General features: G+C 49.4%; 1 pseudogene; it reads right to left on the reverse strand.

Annotated features, from left to right (window-relative positions):
* Positions 1 to 361: 361 nt before the first annotated feature.
* LOC117521247 lies at positions 362 to 18,861 on the reverse strand (annotated as a pseudogene).
* Positions 18,862 to 20,192: the final 1,331 nt, after the last annotated feature.

A 20,192-nucleotide genomic window follows, 5' to 3' on the forward strand; every position in this document is an offset into this window, starting at 1 on the left:
GCTTGTCAGTGCAGCAGAGGGCAAGGATCCTGAGTCATCACTCTTTACTCTTACTCAGTCAGTCTCTTACAATGGTGTAGCTTAAATACATGAGCTTTCCAGGAGCGCAACCAATTCATTACGCACACTCAGAGGCACGTACCCTCCGGTGCGCACTTTTTTTTTGGGGGGGGGGGGGGCGACCCCGCCCCCTGTGATAAACTTATCGCCCCCTTAATATTTTTTTCTGGTGCCGGGCTTGACAAGGCAAGGAAATCTATTGGTACAGCAGCCCCACCAAGACTTTTTTTCACCAGCCACCACTGTGGTCAACTAATCATTTTAATAAATTTGTTTAAAATCTATGACTGAAATGAATATGTCAGTGGTATCTCTGTCTGAAATCTCCATAGAGGATCCTGTTGGGGAAGCCCTTCTGCAAATCCTGATACCTTCCAGCACACCATTACAGAGGATTCTCCATGGCCCCGGGAGTCTTGGTCTCATTGGGGATGATGCAGCGCACAAAGTGAGGGTGAGTAGACCTCAAGTTGGTCATCAGCTTGTTCAGGTTCTCCTAAATACAGCACAGATTTAATTACAGTTAACTGCCAATAGTCCCACTGTTGCTATTAGTCCAATAAAATAAAACTAATTTAACATAAAGGACATTTTGTGGACACTTACAGTGGGGTAAAAAAGTATTTAGTCAGTCCCTGATTGTGCAAGTTCTCCTACTTAGAAAGATGAGAGAGGTCAGTAATTTTCATCATAGGTACACTTCAACTATGAGAGACAAAAAGAAAAAAAAGAAAATCCAGGAAATCACATTATAGGATTTTAAAATAATTTATTTGTAAATTATGGTGGAAAATAAGTATTTGGTCAATAACAAAAGTTCAACTCAATACTTTGTAACATAATCTTTGTTGGCAATGACAGAGGTGAAACGTTTCCTGTAAGTCTTCATCAGGTTTGCACACACTGTAGCTGGTATTTTGGCCCATTCCTCCATGCAGATCTCCTCTAGAGCAGTGTTGTTTTGGGGCTGTCGCTGGGCAACATGGACTTTCAACTCCCTCCATAAATTTTCTATGGGGTTGAGGTCTGGAGACTGGCTAGGCCACTCCAGGACCTTGAAATGCTTTTTACAGAGCCACTCCTTCGTTGCCCGAGTGGTGTGTTTGGGATCATTGTCATGCTGGAAGACCCAGTCATGTTGCATCTTCAATGTTCTCACTGAAGGAAGGAGGTTTTGGCTTAAAATTTCACGATACATGGCCACATTCATTCTTCCCTTAACACAGATCAGTCGTCTTGTCCCCTTTGCAGAAAAACAGCCCCAAATCTTGACGTTTCTGTTGGGGAAGTGTAATGACACGGACCCACAACAGGGGACGCAAATGAATGGTCAATGGGTAGTCAAATAAATACAATTTATTGTGGCAAATGTGCACAACAGGTCGAATACTATTTTTAGACAGTCAATTACAAATGTCAATAGGTGACGTGTGGGCAGGTCTGAGGGTAGGAGACGCCTATCCAGAGAAGAGCCGGGGCCCACAAGGTTCCGCCACCAACGAAGACCTGCAGCAAACCGAAGCCGCCAAGTCCCGAGTCCCCACGTGGCCTCTACTTCAGCTGTCAGATCCGGTACTGCTGGCAGGAACAGAAGACAGGTTAATGGTCGGTGTGTGCACACCCAGCAGAACAATCAGCAATTCAGTTCAGTTCCTTTTGTGGGAGAATCTCCACCTCCGACACAAAAACACAGTAGTGCAGAGCCTGAGAGCTACCTATCCGTTTTGGAGTGAGGGGTGAAGAACGTCACTCCTACACGGACCACAAAACTCAGCACCAGCTGAAAGCAGTCACCAGGATCTCCTGCAAACACTCAGAAAAAGATCACGTGCGTACGGCACAGTCAAACGGCTGAGAGTTTATCTGAGTGGTAAACTGATATCTCAGCAGAGATGTGGTGTCTCCTCCAGTCTTATATGGGATGGGATGATGATGAGAGATTTCTGACAGCTGGTAGTCCTGGCTCTTGGGTGGTGACTGCGCCCTCTGGTGCCTGAAACCTGACTACAGGCAGGGCGCCCTCTGGCGTTGGCCAGCAGTACCTCCTCTTCGGGCGGCCCACATAACAGTTTCCACCCACATGCTTCACAGTAGGTATGGTGTTCTTGGTATGCAACTCAGCATTCTTCTTCCTCCAAACACGACGAGTTGACTTTTTACCAAAATGTTCTATTTGGTTTCATTTGAGCACATGATATTCTTCCAATCCTCTTCTGGATCATCCATATCCTCTCTGGCAAACTTCAGATGGGCCTGGACACGTACTGGCTTAAGCAGGGGGACACGCCTGGCACTGCAGGATCTCAGTCCCTCTCTGCGTAGTGTGTAGCCTTTGTTACTTTGGTCCCAGCTCTCTGCAGGTCATTCATCAGGTTCCTCCATGTAGTTCTGGGATTTTTAATCACCGTTCTCATGATCATTTTGACCCCACGGGATGACATCTTGTGTGGAGCCCCAGATCGAGGGAGGTGGTCAGTGGTCTTGTATGTCTTCCATTTTCTTACAAATGGTCCCACAGTTGATTTATTCACACCAACCTGCTTGACTATTGTAGATTCACTCTTCCCAGCCTGGTGCACATCTACAATTTTCTTCTTGGTGTCCTTCGACAGTTCTTTGGTCTTGGCCATGGTTGAGTTTGGAGTCTGACTGTTTGAGGCTGTGGACAGGTGTCTTTTATACAGATGAGTTCCAACAGATGCCATTAATACGGGTAACAGGTGGAAGACAGAAGAGCTTCTTAAAGAAGTTACAGATCTTTGAGAGCCAGAAATCTTACTTGTTTGTGGTGACCAAATACTTATTTTCCACTTCTTTTACTACTTGGAGGAGTACTTCGCATGGGTTCGAAGGCCAGTGACCTTGACCTACTTTTCAAGGTCACCAATGATCACAACTGTCAAATCCTTTGCCACAACGTAGCTCAGCACCTTTTGCTCGTAGAAACTTCATACTTGGTGGGTACGTGCCTTGGAGGAGTACCTCGCATGGGTTTGAAGGCCGGTGACCTTGACCTCCGTTTAAGGTCACCAGTGGTTGCATTTGTTTTGAAGGCTGGCGACCGTGACCGACTTTTTATGGTCACATCCTCTAAATAAATATTATGCCAATCCCAGTTTACATCAAACACATAAGGCTTCAACCAAATACCCACCCCATTCAAGTACATATTACTGCACTTTACATGGAAAATAATACTGCGTGCGGGGCATTTCGTGATGAATGTCTCTAGTGGTGTTTGAAACAGAAAAAAAATTGTCAGTATTTTCAGAAATGTTTTTTCAGCCTTCAAACTTCTGAGTAGTCGGAGATTTCCAGCTATTAATATTCAGCAGTGCTGCTGCTGACAACCTCATTAGCCAGCCTCTCATAAAGGAAAGTAACACTTTATTCACACATGAAATCTAATTCTCTAGTCAGAAAAAAAGCTGGAATTTTGTTTCATTTACAGGCTGAATTTAAAAGAAAAACTTTTAATTAGCTCATGTCTCAGAGACAGAAGATAAAATTGATCTTCTTATGCTGTGCAAAACAGAAACAGTTTGGAAGGATGAACCTTTCTTCTTTCCTCCACTACCTTTGCCCTTGCCACCAGACTTGTAAGCTAAATACATTTTTAATTCAAATATTTTTAACATAACATCAATTGAATACATTTGAAAGAGCTGCAGTAGCATAAAACATAATGAACAAAAATATTTACACCTATGATATAATTATCCACAGTACTTTCATTGTATGTAAGTAAGATATTAGTAACTTGTAAACCAATACATACCTGAATCAGCTCCTGCATAGTTTGCAAAAAGGGTTGCTAAAAGCTTGAGATTAGACTTCTGGTACAGAGCAACCACAGTCTCATTCAGAGGATCTTTGTTCTTCACCAGCCAGTTGATGTTATAGTCAACAGTTCCAGTGTAGTGCATCAGGGTAAAATGGGCCTCTGGTTTTTCTTTGACAATCCTGGGTTTTTGGAAGTTAGCCGATTTTCCCAGGTGGTTGTCGTAGAGCTTTGCTTTAAAGGTGGTATCAATGGCCTTGGGGAACATGCACTCCTTTTCAAGGATGGACATGATACCCATGGGCTGAGAAAACAACGATACCAGTGTTTATACAATGTTATATTTTAAATTTAGCTGATCTCTGACTAAGGCAGCATAGTGGCGTAGTGGTTAGCACTGTTGCCTCACAGCAAGAAGGTCGTGGGGTCGCTTCAAACCCTTTCTGTGTGGAGTTTGCATGTTCCCCCGTGTTTGAGTAGGTTCTCTCTCCCACATCCAAAGACATGCAGGATGGTTAATTGAAAACTTAAAATTGACCGTAGATGTGTGCGAGTGTGAAAGAGTTTGTCTGTCTATATGTGGCCCTGTGACAGACTGGCGTCCTGTGCAGGGTGTACACCCCACCTCACGCCCTATGACTGCTGGAGTAACTGAGTATTGAAAATGAATGGATGGGTTGATCTCTGACTAAATATTTTAAAATTCAAATTCTCACCTTTTCAATGAGATCAATACAGGCTTGCAAATCCATTCCAAAATCTATGAAACTCCATTCAATGCCCTCTTTCTTGTATTCTTCCTGCTCCAGCACAAACATGTGATGGTTGAAAAACTGTTGCAGTTTATCATTGGTGAAGTTGATGCACAGCTGCTCAAAGGTGTTGGAACTGTAAAGAGATAATCCACAGCATGGCTAGGTCTAGTTTCACTCAAAAAAATTGACTATTCATCATATAGATAATATATTATTTCTAGACTAACTTCAAAGATCTCAAATCCAGCGATGTCCAGCACACCAGTGAAGCTCTGACAAGGCTACATGGTCTCCAGGGATCGGTTGATTCTCATCACCATCCATAGGAACATCCTTTCATAAACAGCCTTAGACAGTGCACTAACAGCATAGTCACTTAAGCAACAAAATGTAAAGGTTAGAACATCTAAGTACCATTCTTCGGGGCACAGTGAATCGGGCACAGTGAATCAGTCTAGAAAGTGATTTACTAAGCCCCAGTATCAAGTGGATGACAAATATTACTTGTTGAAGCTTAAACCTTTATATTTCCATGAATTATTTCTATAATTTGTGTATTTAAACAACTGTTTTCACGTTTGAACAGAAATTATGACAGTTGTATTTATAATAGTTTCTAACTCACACATTACATAGCTGTTTGCTGGATCATAGTTTGTATATGCATTAGCATATATTTAATAATTTTGAAGAAATCTTTATAATCATGTGTTTTGTCATTACAATCTAAGCTGATTCATTGTGCCCCATGAATAGTGTCTGGGGCACAGTGAATCACAGCTTTTAAAATCGATTTTAAACGCCTATAAATTACACTTAGAGGGACATAAATAACACAGCCTTATAAACAATAACTTGCTGTATTAAATCCACAATAGAATGACCTAAACCTATGCATAATGTGTTTATGCTGCCACAAAACAATATTTCTGATCCACTGTACCCTGGCTTCCCCTAAATATTAGCAGATGTTTTTCTGCTTTTGCAAAAGCTGAATGTTTAATGTTATTAACATTTAGTCACACTTGAGCTCACATCAGTGGCCATCAGTTCTTCTGAATCATTGCCACTGTTATCTCTTCCTGGGATATGAAGGTGTAGTCATAGGGGTTGTTGGTGATTAGTAGCATTTCTAAAAATATATCCACAAAAGGTTTATCTCATGAAATTGTACATGAAATTGCAGTACATGTAATTAATGCCCATTCAAAGTGGTTCATGTTAGTAATGGTACTCAATGGTTCTATAGCTCACCCAGAAGTTCAGGCTTTGCCTGAGACAGGATCTGGTAAAAAATGTAGTAGTCTCTCTCAGCTTTTAGCTGCTAGGTCACACGAGACTTTTCCAGAAGATCTTTTAGAAGGAATTGTTTTATGCTGATTAGTTATTTTGTTGACACTTAAATGATGTAGTTATTTAAACATCACACACATTTTTACTTACAGGTTTCTACATCAGCAAATGCCAATTTTCCTCGGTTGTCAAAGTGAATATGGATAAATTTACCCTAAGCAGAAATGTCATTCATTTGAGTCAAGTTAATTCACTTTAATTTAGTATTTGCACTCAGAATAATACTCACAAATTTGGATGAGTTGTCATTCCTGATGGTTTTGGCATTGCCAAATGGTTCTAGAGCAGGGTTAGTCTGGATGATTTGATCCTCCAGGGTGCCCTGATTTCAACAAATAAACACTTTCAGATTTAGTCTCAAGTATTTACAATAAATAAATGTTTTATTTTAACTGCAAACCTTCTTCTCAGCAGTAGGATTTTTATTCCCGGCACTTGGAACAGCCGCAATGCTGGCAAAGTATTAAATGACACGTTTGGTGGTGACAGTCTTTCCAGCCCCAGATTCTCTGCTGAATGGATAAAAGACAGAAAAATCTCATGCCGGGACCAGTGATCCTCCAACAGTGAAGAGATGAATGTGACTGTATGACTTACGTAATGAGGATTCACTGGTTTTCTCTGTCTGCTGGCAAAAAAACTGTCAAAATCAGTCAGAAATCAGTATCAACAGGCCTGAAGATGAAAGCTAAAACAGACTGTGTACCTGCTAACATGTACTGGTAGGCGTTGTCAGAGATGGAGAAGATGTGAGGAGGAGCTTCACTCCACTTCTTTCCTCTGTAGGCAACAACGACTTCTTGGTTGTAGACTGGCAGCCACTTGTAGGGATTAACGGTCACACAGAAGAGGCCAGAGTAGGTCTGTACGTTAACAAGGAGTAACAGAGAACAGACGTTCACAGTGCTGCATTGTTTAGTCAGGGGTATATTTCTTGTAAACTGATACTTTATCTACAGTAGTTGTTGGGAAAGTGTAGGAACACGGACCCACAACAGGGGGCGCAAATGAACGGACAATGGAGGAAGTCAAATAACACTTTTACTGTTGTGAAACAAGCACAACAAACACAACCGATTATAATAACAGACAATAAGCCGAATCACAAAGGTGTCATGTGGGCAGGCTCGAAGATAGGAGACGTCTGTCCAAAGCAGAACCGGAACCACACGATTTCCTCCGCCACCGAACCCCGGGAATACTGGAGCCGCCAAGTCCCGAACTCCCAGGTGGCCACTGCCTCCGCTTGTCGGATCCGGTACTGCTGGCGAGGAACAGAAACAGTCAGATGTGGGTGCGCCTGCACCCAGCAACACGTAAGGTGGAAAACCACCTCCACCTCTCGTCAGGAAAAACACTGTAGTGCAGGAATGTGAGTACTTATCCAAAATACAGTCTCCTGCTGTTCTTTTCTCTTTCTGTGTAAAGGCAAAAAGTATTTAACGGTCAAAAGATAATCTGTTTGGCTGGATTCGTTACCTCCTTGGTAGAGCGATATCTCGGCAGAGAAGTGGAGATGACGTCTTGCAGATATACCGCTGCGGATCAGAAGATTGGTAACAGCTGTCGCAGGTTACAGCTGTCACCCCGGCTGCTCCTGTGAGATGGCAGCGCCCTCTGGTGCCTGGAGCCCGCACTCTAGGCAGGGTGCCCTCTGGTGGTGGTGGGCCAGCAGTACCTCCTCTTCAGCGGCCCACACAACAGGACCCCCCCTCAACGGGCGCCTCCTGGCGCCCGACCAGGCTTGTCCGGGTGGCGGCGGTAGAAATCGGTCAGGAGGGCCGGGTCCAGGATGAAGCTCCTCTTCACCCAGGAGCGTTCTTCGGGGCCGTACCCCTCCCAGTCCACCAAATACTGGAAGCCCCGGCCCATCCTTCGGACATGCAAAAGCCGGGGCACAGTCCAAGCCAGCTCGCCATCAATGATCCGGGCAGGAGGTGGTGCCGGACCCGGAGTACAGAGGGGTGAGGTGTGATGTGGCTTAATCCGGGACACATGGAGGGGAATGTCCTTAGTAGACAACCACACTTCCTGCCCTGGCCGATACGTAGGGGCCGGGGTCCGCCGACGGTCTGCATGGGCCTTCGTCCTCATCCGGGCCCTCAGCAAAGCAGAACGGGCAGCACGCCACACCCGACGGCACTTCCGCAGGTGGGCCTGGACCGAGGGCACACCGACCTCTCCTTCAACCACCGGAAACAAAGGAGGTTGGTACCCCAGACACACCTCGAAAGGGGAGAGGCCGGTGGCTGACGACACCTGGCTGTTATGGGCATACTCGATCCAGGCCAGATGGGTACTCCAGGCCGCCGGGTGCGCGGCCGTCACGCAACGCAGGGCCTGTTCCACCTCCTGATTGGCCCGTTCTGCTTGCCCGTTGGTCTGGGGGTGATACCCGGATGAGAGATTCACCGTGGCCCCCAGTTCCCGGCAGAAGCTCCTCCAGACTTGCAAGGAGAACTGGGGACCGCGATCGGAGACAATGTCTGTGGGAATCCCATGCAGCCGGACGACGTGGTGGACCAGGAGGTCCGCTGTGTCCTGGGCCGTCGGGAGCTTCGGGAGGGCCACGAAGTGGGCTGCCTTGGAGAATCGGTCCACTATCGTGAGGATGGTGGTGTTGCCCTGGGACGGCGGGAGGCCCGTGACAAAATCCAGGCCGATGTGGGACCAGGGGCGATGGGGCACGGGCAGCGGCTGGAGCAGTCCCGAAGCCCTGCGATGATCAGCCTTGCCCCTGGCGCAGGTGGTGCAGGCCTGGATATAATCCCGGATGTCGGCCTCTAGGGACGCCCACCAGAAGCGCTGCCGGACAACTGCCACAGTTCTTCGCACCCCTGGATGACAGGAGAGCTTAGAGCCGTGACAGAAGTCCAGGACTGCAGCCCTAGCCTCTGGTGGGACGTAGAGTCTGTTCTTCGGCCCAGTTCCGGGGTCCGGGCTTCGTGCCAGGGCCAGGGCCTCTTTCACCGCAAGGAGTTCTCGATTGCCGACGTCATAGTTCCGTTCGGCCGGGGTCAACCTGCGGGAAAAGTAGGCACACGGGTGAAGGACCTTATCGGTCTTCCCGCTCTGGGAAAGCACAGCTCCTATCCCTGAGTCTGAGGCGTCCACTTCAACCACTAACTGGCGACTAGGATCGGGCTGCACCAGAACGGGTGCAGACGAGAAGCGCCGTTTCAACTCCTTGAACGCGGCATCGCAACGATCCGACCAGGTGAAGGGGACTTTTGGGGAGGTCAGAGCTGTCAGGGGGCTAACTACCTGACTGTAGCCCTTAATGAACCTCCTGTAGAAATTAGCAAAACCGAGGAACTGTTGCAGCTTCCAACGGCTGGTGGGTTGGGGCCAGTCTCTCACCGCCGCGACCTTGGCCGGATCAGGAGCGACGGAGTTAGGAAAGATGATAAACCCCAGGAAGGACAAAGAAGTGCGGTGGAACTCGCACTTCTCGCCCTTCACAAACAGTCGGTTCTCCAACAACCGCTGCAGGACCTGACGTACATGCCGGACATGGGTCTCAGGATCCGGAGAAAAGATGAGTATATCGTCTAGATATACGAAGACGAATCGGTGCAGGAAATCCCGCAAGACATCATTAACCAATGCTTGGAACGTCGCGGGGGCGTTTGTAAGACCGAACGGCATGACCAGGTACTCAAAGTGACCTAAGGGGGTGTTAAATGCCGTCTTCCACTCGTCTCCCTTCCGGATCCGAACCAGGTGATACGCATTTCTAAGATCTAGCTTAGTGAACATTTGGGCTCCATGCAGGGGCGTGAACACTGAATCCAACAAGGGCAATGGGTATCGGTTACGAACCGTGATTTCGTTCAGCCCCCTGTAATCAATGCATGGACGTAGTCTGCCATCCTTTTTTCCCACAAAAAAGAAACCTGCACCCATCGGGGAAGTGGAATTCTGGATCAACCCGGCAGCTAAAGAGTCCCGGATGTAGGTCTTCATTGATTCGCGCTCAGGTCGTGAGAGGTTGTACAGCCTGCTGGACGGAAACTCAACGCCTGGAACCAAATCAATGGCACAATCGTACGGACGGTGCGGGGGAAGGGTGAGCGCCAGATCCTTGCTGAACACGTCCACAAGGTCATGGTACTCCACCGGCACCGTCCCGAGATTGGGCGGGACTCTGACCTCCTCCTTAGCCTGGGAACCGGGAGGAACCGAGGAACCTAAACATACCCGATGGCAGGTCTCGCTCCACTGAACCACTACCCCGGACGGCCAATCGATCCGGGGATTGTGTTTTAACATCCAGGGGAACCCGAGAATCACGCGGGAGGTGGCAGGAGTCACAAAAAACTCGATCTCCTCCCGGTGGTTCCCTGACACCACCAGAGTTACTGGAGGTGTCTTATGTGTGATTAAAGGGAGTAGGGAGCCATCTAGTGCCCGTACTTGCACAGGTGAAGTAAGTGCCACCAGAGGGAGCCCTGCCTCCCTGGCCCATTTGCTGTCTAGCAAATTCCCCTCAGAGCCCGTGTCCACCAGTGCTGGGGCCTGAAGGGTTAAATCCTCATAAAGGATTGTAACTGGGAGTCGTGTGGCAATATGGGTGTGTCCCACGTGAATGTCTCGGCCCACCCCTAGCCCAGTTTCTAGGGGCGGGCGTTGGTGTTTAACCGCTCGGGGCAGTCCCTTACCTGATGCTCTATCGAGCCACAAACAAAACACGCTCCGTGGACCAGCCTCCTCTGTCTATCCGGGGGTCTAAATGTGGCCCTGCTTGTGTCCATAGCTTCGTCAGCAGGGGGAGCTGTAACCACACGGAGCGTAGGGGCCGTGGAGCGTGGGGAGGGCGGAGCTCGGTCGGAACCGGAAGGGAGAGGGACGGCGCGTGCCCGGCCACGCCCTTCGCCTCGTTCCCGACGGCGTTCTTCTAACCGATTGTCTAATCGTATAACCAGATCAATAAGCCCATCTAAGTCCCACGGTTCGTCCTTAGCCACCAGGTGCTCCTTTAGGACCAACGACAGTCCGTTTACGAAGGCGGCACGGAGGGCAGTGCTATTCCAGCCGGACCTCGCAGCCGCAATGCGGAAGTCGACTGCATAGGCAGCTGCGCTCCGGCGCCCCTGTCTCATCGACAGCAGCACGGCTGAAGCGGTCTCTCCTCTATTAGGGTGATCGAACACTGTTCTGAACTCCCTCACAAACCCATCATATGTCTGAAGGAGCCGTGAATTCTGCTCCCAGAGCGCTGTAGCCCAAGCGTGTGCCTCACTGCGAAGCAGATTTATTACATAAGCTATCTTGCTGGCATCAGTCGCGTACATGACAGGACGTTGTGCGAAGACGAGCGAGCACTGCATAAGGAAGTCCGCTCACGTCTCCACACAACCTCCGTACGGCTCTGGAGGGCTTATGTATGCTTCCGGGGAAGGTGGGAGGGGTCGTTGAATGACCTGTGGAACGTCACTGTTACGCACAGGGTTGACAGGAGGGAGAGCCGCAGCAGCGCCCTGAGGGCGCGCTTCCACCTGCGCGGCGAGAGCCTCCACCCTGCGGTTAAGGAGGACGTTCTGCTCGGTCATTAAATCTAACCGAGCCATGAAAGCGGTGAGGATTCGCTGCAACTCACCGATCATTCCTCCTGTGGACGCCTGTGCGCCCTGTTCTTCCATTGGCCGTTCAACAGCCGGTTGACGCCCCTCGGGGTCCATGACGTTGGCCGAGATATCCTGTTGGGAAAGTGTAGGAACATGGACCCACAACAGGGGGTGCAAATGAACGGACAATGGAGGAAGTCAAATAACACTTTTACTGTTGTGAAACAAGCACAACAAACACAACCGATTATAATAACAGACAATAAGCCGAATCACAAAGGTGTCATGTGGGCAGGCTCGAAGATAGGAGACGTCTGTCCAAAGCAGAACCGGAACCACACGATTTCCTCCGCCACCGAACCCCGGGAATACTGGAGCCGCCAAGTCCCGAACTCCCAGGTGGCCACTGCCTCCGCTTGTCGGATCCGGTACTGCTGGCGAGGAACAGAAACAGTCAGATGTGGGTGCGCCTGCACCCAGCAACACGTAAGGTGGAAAACCACCTCCACCTCTCGTCAGGAAAAACACTGTAGTGCAGGAATGTGAGTACTTATCCAAAATACAGTCTCCTGCTGTTCTTTTCTCTTTCTGTGTAAAGGCAAAAAGTATTTAACGGTCAAAAGATAATCTGTTTGGCTGGATTCGTTACCTCCTTGGTAGAGCGATATCTCGGCAGAGAAGTGGAGATGACGTCTTGCAGATATACCGCTGCGGATCAGAAGATTGGTAACAGCTGTCGCAGGTGACAGCTGTCACCCCGGCTGCTCCTGTGAGATGGCAGCGCCCTCTGGTGCCTGGAGCCCGCACTCCAGGCAGGGTGCCCTCTGGTGGTGGTGGGCCAGCAGTACCTCCTCTTCAGCGGCCCACACAACAGGACCCCCCCCCCCTCAACGGGCGCCTCCTGGCGCCCGACCAGGCTTGTCCGGGTGGCGGCGGTAGAAATCGGTCAGGAGGGCCGGGTCCAGGATGAAGCTCCTCTTCACCCAGGAGCGTTCTTCGGGGCCGTACCCCTCCCAGTCCACCAAATACTGGAAGCCCCGGCCCATCCTTCGGACATGCAAAAGCCGGGGCACAGTCCAAGCCGGCTCGCCATCGATGATCCGGGCAGGAGGTGGTGCCGGACCCGGAGTACAGAGGGGTGAGGTGTGATGTGGCTTAATCCGGGACACATGGAAAACGGGATGGATCCGCAGCGGCCTCACTGCGGCTGGACTGATGACCTTGAGGATCTTAAACGGACCGATATACCGTTCCTGCAATTTAGGGGAGTCCACTTGGAGGGGAATGTCCTTAGTAGACAACCACACTTCCTGCCCTGGCCGATACGTAGGGGCCGGGGTCCGCCAACAGTCTGCATGGGCCTTCGTCCTCATCCGGGCCCTCAGCAAAGCAGAACGGGCAGCACGCCACCCCCGACGGCACTTCCGCAGGTGGGCCTGGACCGAGGGCACACCGACCTCTCCCTCAACCACCGGAAACAAAGGAGGTTGGTACCCCAGACACACCTCGAAAGGGGAGAGGCCGGTGGCTGACGACACCTGGTTGTTATGGGCATACTCGATCCAGGCCAGATGGGTACTCCAGGCCGCCGGGTGCGCGGCCGTCACGCAACGCAGGGCCTGTTCCACCTCCTGATTGGCCCGTTCTGCTTTCCCGTTGGTCTGGGGGTGATACCCGGATGAGAGACTCACCGTGGCCCCCAGTTCCCGGCAGAAGCTCCTCCAGACTTGCGAGGAGAACTGGGGACCACGATCGGAGACAATGTCTGTGGGAATCCCATGCAGCCGGACGACGTGGTGGACCAGGAGGTCCGCTGTGTCCTGGGCCGTCGGGAGCTTCGGGAGGGCCACGAAGTGGGCTGCCTTGGAGAATCGGTCCACTATCGTGAGGATGGTGGTGTTGCCCTGGGACGGCGGGAGGCCCGTGACAAAATCCAGGCCGATGTGGGACCAGGGGCGATGGGGCACGGGCAGCGGCTGGAGCAGTCCCGAAGCCCTGCGATGATCAGCCTTGCCCCTGGCGCAGGTGGTGCAGGCCTGGATATAATCCCGGACGTCGGCCTCTAGGGACGCCCACCAGAAGCGCTGCCGGACAACTGCCACAGTTCTTCGCACCCCTGGATGACAGGAGAGCTTAGAGCCGTGACAGAAGTCCAGGACTGCAGCCCTAGCCTCTGGTGGGACGTAGAGTCTGTTCTTCGGCCCAGTTCCGGGGTCCGGGCTTCGTGCCAGGGCCTCCCGGACGGTTCTCTCTACGTCCCAGGTGAGGGTGGCCACGATAGTGGACTCCGGGATGATGGGTTCCGGTGGATCCGACAACTCCGTTTTGACTTCATCTTCATGTACCCGGGACAAGGCATCCGATCTCTGGTTTTTGGTCCCGGGACGGTAGGTGATCCGGAAGTCAAAACGGCCGAACAACAGTGACCAGCGGGCTTGCCTGGGGTTCAGCCGCTTGGCGGTCCTGATATACTCCAGGTTCCGGTGGTCAGTGAAAACCGTGAATGGCACGGACGTTCCCTCCAACAGATGTCTCCACTCTTCAAGAGCCTCTTTCACCGCAAGGAGTTCTCGATTGCCGACGTCATAGTTCCGTTCAGCCGGGGTCAACCTGCGGGAAAAGTAGGCACACGGGTGAAGGACCTTATCGGTCTTCCCGCTCTGGGAAAGCACAGCTCCTATCCCTGAGTCTGAGGCGTCCACTTCAACCACTAACTGGCGACTAGGATCGGGCTGCACCAGAACGGGTGCAGACGAGAAGCGCCATTTCAACTCCTTGAACGCGGCATCGCAACGATCCGACCAGGTGAAGGGGACTTTTGGGGAGGTCAGAGCTGTCAGGGGGCTAACTACCTGACTGTAGCCCTTAATGAACCTCCTGTAGAAATTAGCAAAGCCGAGGAACTGTTGCAGCTTCCAACGGCTGGTGGGTTGGGGCCAGTCTCTCACCGCCGCGACCTTGGCCGGATCAGGAGCGACGGAGTTAGGAAAGATGATAAACCCCAGGAAGGACAAAGAAGTGCGGTGGAACTCGCACTTCTCGCCCTTCACAAACAGTCGGTTCTCCAACAACCGCTGCAGGACCTGACGTACATGCCGGACATGGGTCTCAGGATCCGGAGAAAAGATGAGTATATCGTCTAGATATACGAAGACGAATCAGTGCAGGAAATCCCGCAAGACATCATTAACCAATGCTTGGAACGTCGCGGGGGCGTTTGTAAGACCGAACGGCATGACCAGGTACACAAAGTGACCTAAGGGGGTGTTAAATGCCGTCTTCCACTCGTCTCCCTTCCGGATCCGAACCAGGTGATACACATTTCTAAGATCTAGCTTAGTGAACATTTGGGCTCCATGCAGGGGCATGAACACTGAATCCAACAAGGGCAATGGGTATCGGTTACGAACCGTGATTTCGTTCAGCCCCCTGTAATCAATGCATGGACGTAGTCCGCCATCCTTTTTTCCCACAAAAAAGAAACCTGCACCCATCGGGGAAGTGGAATTCTGGATCAACCCGGCAGCTAAAGAGTCCCGGATGTAGGTCTCCATTGATTCGCGCTCAGGTCGTGAGAGGTTGTACAGCCTGCTGGACGGAAACTCAACGCCTGGAACCAAATCAATGGCACAATCGTACGGACGGTGCGGGGGAAGGGTGAGCACCAGATCCTTGCTGAACACGTCCACAAGGTCATGGTACTCCACCGGCACCGTCCCGAGATTGGGCGGGACTCTGACCTCCTCCTTAGCCTGGGAACCGGGAGGAACCGAGGAACCTAAACATACCCGATGGCAGGTCTCGCTCCAATGAACCACTACCCCGGACGGCCAATCGATCCGGGATTGTGTTTTAACATCCAGGGGAACCCGAGAATCACGCGGGAGGTGGCAGGAGTCACAAAAAACTCGATCTCCTCCCGGTGGTTCCCTGACACCACCAGAGTTACTGGAGGTGTCTTATGTGTGATTAAAGGGAGTAGGGAGCCATCTAGTGCCCGTACTTGCACAGGTGAAGTAAGTGCCACCAGAGGGAGCCCTGCCTCCCTGGCCCATTTGCTGTCTAGCAAATTCCCCTCAGAGCCCGTGTCCACCAGTGCTGGGGCCTGAAGGGTTAAATCCTCATAAAGGATTGTAACTGGGAGTCGTGTGGCAATATGGGTGTGTCCCACGTGAATGTCTCGGCCCACCCCTAGCCCAGTTTCTAGGGGCGGGCATTGGTGTTTAACCGCTCGGGGCAGTCCCTTACCTGATGCTCTATCGAGCCACAAACAAAACACGCTCCGTGGACCAGCCTCCTCTGTCTATCCGGGGGTCTAAATGTGGCCCTGCTCGTGTCCATAGCTTCGTCAGCAGGGGTAGCTGTAACCACACAGAGCGTAGGGGCCGTGGAGCGTGGGGAGGGCGGAGCTCGGTCGGAACCGGAAGGGAGAGGGACGGCGCGTGCCCGGCCACGCCCTTCACCTCGTTCCCGACGGCGTTCTTCTAACCGATTGTCTAATCGTATAACCAGATCAATAAGCCCATCTAAGTCCCGCGGTTCATCCTTAGCCACCAGGTGCTCCTTTAGGACCAACGACAGTCCGTTTACAAAGGCGGCACGGAGGGCAGTGCTATTCCAGCCGGACCTCGCTGCCGCGATGCGGAAGTTGACTGCATAGGCAGCTGCGCTCCGGCGCCCCTGTCTCATCGACAGCAGCACGGCTGAAGCGGTCTCTCCTCTATTAGGGTGATCGAACACTGTTCTGAACTCCCTCACAAACCCATCATATGTCTGAAGGAGCCGTGAATTCTGCTCCCAGAGCGCTGTAGCCCAAGCGTGTGCCTCACTGCGAAGCAGATTTATTACATAAGCTATCTTGCTGGCATCAGTCGCGTACATGACAGGACGTTGTGCGAAGACGAGCAAGCACTGCATAAGGAAGTCCGCTCACGTCTCCACACAACCTCCGTACGGCTCTGGAGGGCTTATGTATGCTTCCGGGGAAGGTGGGAGGGGTCGTTGAATGACCTGTGGAACGTCACTGTTACGCACAGGGTTGACAGGAGGGAGAGCCGCAGCAGCGCCCTGAGGGCGCGCTTCCACCTGCGCGGCGAGAGCCTCCACCCTGCGGTTAAGGAGGACGTTCTGCTCGGTCATTAAATCTAACCGAGTCGTGAAAGCGGTGAGGATTCGCTGCAACTCACCGATCATTCCTCCTGTGGACGCCTGTGCGCCCTGTTCTTCCATTGGCCGTTCAACAGCCGGTTGACGCCCCTCGGGGTCCATGTGTAGGAACATGGACCCACAACAGGGGGTGCAAATGAACGGACAATGGAGGAAGTCAAATAACACTTTTACTGTTGTGAAACAAGCACAACAAACACAACCGATTATAATAACAGACAATAAGCCGAATCACAAAGGTGTCATGTGGGCAGGCTCAAAGATAGGAGACGTCTGTCCAAAGCAGAACCGGAACCACACGATTTCCTCCGCCACCGAACCCCGGGAATACTGGAGCCGCCAAGTCCCGAACTCCCAGGTGGCCACTGCCTCCGCTTGTCGGATCTGGTACTGCTGGCGAGGAACAGAAACAGTCAGATGTGGGTGCGCCTGCACCCAGCAACACGTAAGGTGGAAAACCACCTCCACCTCTCGTCAGGAAAAACACTGTAGTGCAGGAATGTGAGTACTTATCCAAAATACAGTCTCCTGCTGTTCTTTTCTCTTTCTGTGTAAAGGCAAAAAGTATTTAACGGTCAAAAGATAATCTGTTTGGCTGGATTCGTTACCTCCTTGGTAGAGCGATATCTCGGCAGAGAAGTGGAGATGACGTCTTGCAGATATACCGCTGCGGATCAGAAGATTGGTAACAGCTGTCGCAGGTGACAGCTGTCACCCCGGCTGCTCCTGTGAGATGGCAGCGCCCTCTGGTGCCTGGAGCCCGCACTCCAGGCAGGGTGCCCTCTGGTGGTGGTGGGCCAGCAGTACCTCCTCTTCAGCGGCCCACACAACAGTAGTGTTCAGAATAATAGTAGTGCTATGTGACTAAAAAGATTAATCCAGGTTTTGAGTATATTTCTTATTGTTACATGGGAAACAAGGTACCAGTAGATTCAGTAGATTCTCACAAATCCAACAAGACCAAGCATTCATGATATGCACACTCTTAAGGCTATGAAATTGGGCTATTAGTAAAAAAAAGTAGAAAAGGGGGTGTTCACAATAATAGTAGTGTGGCATTCAGTCAGTGAGTTCGTCAATTTTGTGGAACAAACAGGTGTGAATCAGGTGTCCCTTATTAAGGATGATGCTTTTCTCTTTGAAAGCCTGGTTCAAGATATTGTTCAGAAGAACAGCGTAGTTTGATTAAAAAGTTGATTGGAGAGGGAAAACGTACACGCAGGTGCAAAAACGTATAGGCTGTTCATCTACAATGATCTCCAATGCTTTAAAATGGACCAAAAAAAACAGAGACACGTGGAAGAAAATGAAAAACAACCATCAAAATGAATAGAAGAATAACCAGAATGGCAAAGGCTCACCCATTGATCAGCTCTAGGATGATCAAAGACAGTCTGGAGTTACCTGTAAGTGCTGTGACAGTTAGAAGACGCCCGTGTGAAGCTAATTTATTTGCAAGAATCCCCCGCAAAGCCCCTCTGTTAAATAAAATACGTGCAGAAGAGGTTACAATTTGCCAAAGACCACATCAACTGGCCTAAATAGAAATGGAGGAATATTTTGTGGACTGATGAGAGTAAAATTGTTGTTTTTGGGTCCAAGGGCCGCAGACAGTTTGTGAGACGACCCCCAAACTCTGAATTCAAGCCACAGTTCACAGTGAAGACAGTGAAGCATGGTGGTGCAAGCATCATGATATGGGCATGTTTCTCCTACTATGGTGTTGGGCCTATATATCGCATACCAGGTATCATGGATCAGTTTGGATATGTCAAAATACTTGAAGAGGTCATGTTGCCTTATGCTGAAAAGGACATGCCCTTGAATTTCATAGCCTTAAGAGTGTGCATATCATGAATGCTTGGTCTTGTTGGATTTGTGAGAATCTACTAAATCTACTGGTACCTTGTTTCCCATGTAACAATAAGAAATATACTCAAAACCTGGATTAATCTTTTTAGTCACATAGCACTACTATTATTCTGAACACTACTGTATGTACTTTTTGTTGCCTTATGTAGATCATCCATGCTGCATAACGCTCTTTGCGGTTAAACAGCACAGCAGGCTCATGGAGGAAGGTGAACATCTCCATGTCTTCAATTTTATCAAACTTTGGCAGATTCTGAGGATGGATTTCACTCTCCTTCAGTGTAACAGTCTGACAGAATGAAATCATCCCATTTGTTTCACATATGACACTGACTAAAGCCTAATGAAAAACTTTCTACAGATAAAAACGACACCAACTTTCTGCAGCATCCATTGTGTGTGTATCTTTCCAAATTCAGTTTCAGCAGTGACCGTCGTTCAAGATTATCATGTTAAGCGTAAGGCTGTGTGACATAACAATGTGTTTCTTTTGGACATTATGGTAATATCTTTTTAATACATGATATTTTTGGTTAATCACTAATGACACAGTTAACAAGCTAGACGATGCTGGTCACTTTGTTTAGTCTAACTGGAGTTAGCTAATCATTTCTAACATTATTCCTCTTTATATGTTAATTTGTCCATCAAACATTAATGAAATTGATATAGTGACATCTGTAGTTGCTCCCCGGGTGCCGGATTGTGGCAGCCCAGTGCTCCTAATGGCTGGGTTGTGTCTAAATGTAACTAGGATGGGTTAAATTCAGAAGTCAAGTTTCATTGTATGTATGTACAGTGACAATAAAGGCCCTTTAAAAAACCCCACTAAGTTATTGTAAGCAGAAAATAATTTACTTTGTAATCAAAGAACAAGGGCAACACTGCAGTTTAGTGGTGATTAACACTGAAGACCCCTGGTTCACTTCCAACCTGATCCTTTCTGTGTGAAGTTTGCATGTTTTCCAGTGTTTGTGTTGTTTCCATCTGTGTGTTCCGGCTTCCTCCCACCTACACTTAACTGTAATAAGTGGGTTCAGAAAATGGATGGATGTATAACAAATAAATAATATTTTTGACTGGTTGCCATTATTTCAAATGAACGTTTCTGTTCCAGAACTTTAAAAAGTATGAACATTTCTGTCTTTTTTGTTCCGGGCAATATATTGATTGCTAAATGTTTTCTTTTTTGTTCCCTCAACTGGTTCAAAGCCTTCACCAAAAGGTTTGTTTTTAATATTTGCAAATTAGCATGTGGCAAATCTTTAATGCATCCTAATGTTTGCTAATCTAGTTATAATCTTCACCTAAGTCATAGATTTGACTTGCATATGTAAGTTTAGTGTAAGTACTAACTGGAGATTCACCTGCTTGATCAGAACTATTTTCCTGAGTCATAAACAGCAATGCAACCACAAGGCTCTAATTATATGAAGTATAATGAAGTATTGATATCTAGTAAAAGTTTTATGACTAGACCTCTGGTGATATATTTTGATATAACTTCAGTAATCCATTGGGGATTGTTTCCACTAATTGACAGAAGATGAAAAGATTGTGTTACTCAACTCTGCACTGACAGAAATTCATACAGAAAACACTGCATGAGCTCAGCAAGTCTAAACTTAAAATATGTTT

The sequence above is a fragment of the Thalassophryne amazonica genome, chromosome 12 (assembly GCF_902500255.1).
Source record: "Thalassophryne amazonica chromosome 12, fThaAma1.1, whole genome shotgun sequence".
Classification (NCBI taxonomy): Eukaryota; Metazoa; Chordata; class Actinopteri; order Batrachoidiformes; family Batrachoididae; genus Thalassophryne; species Thalassophryne amazonica.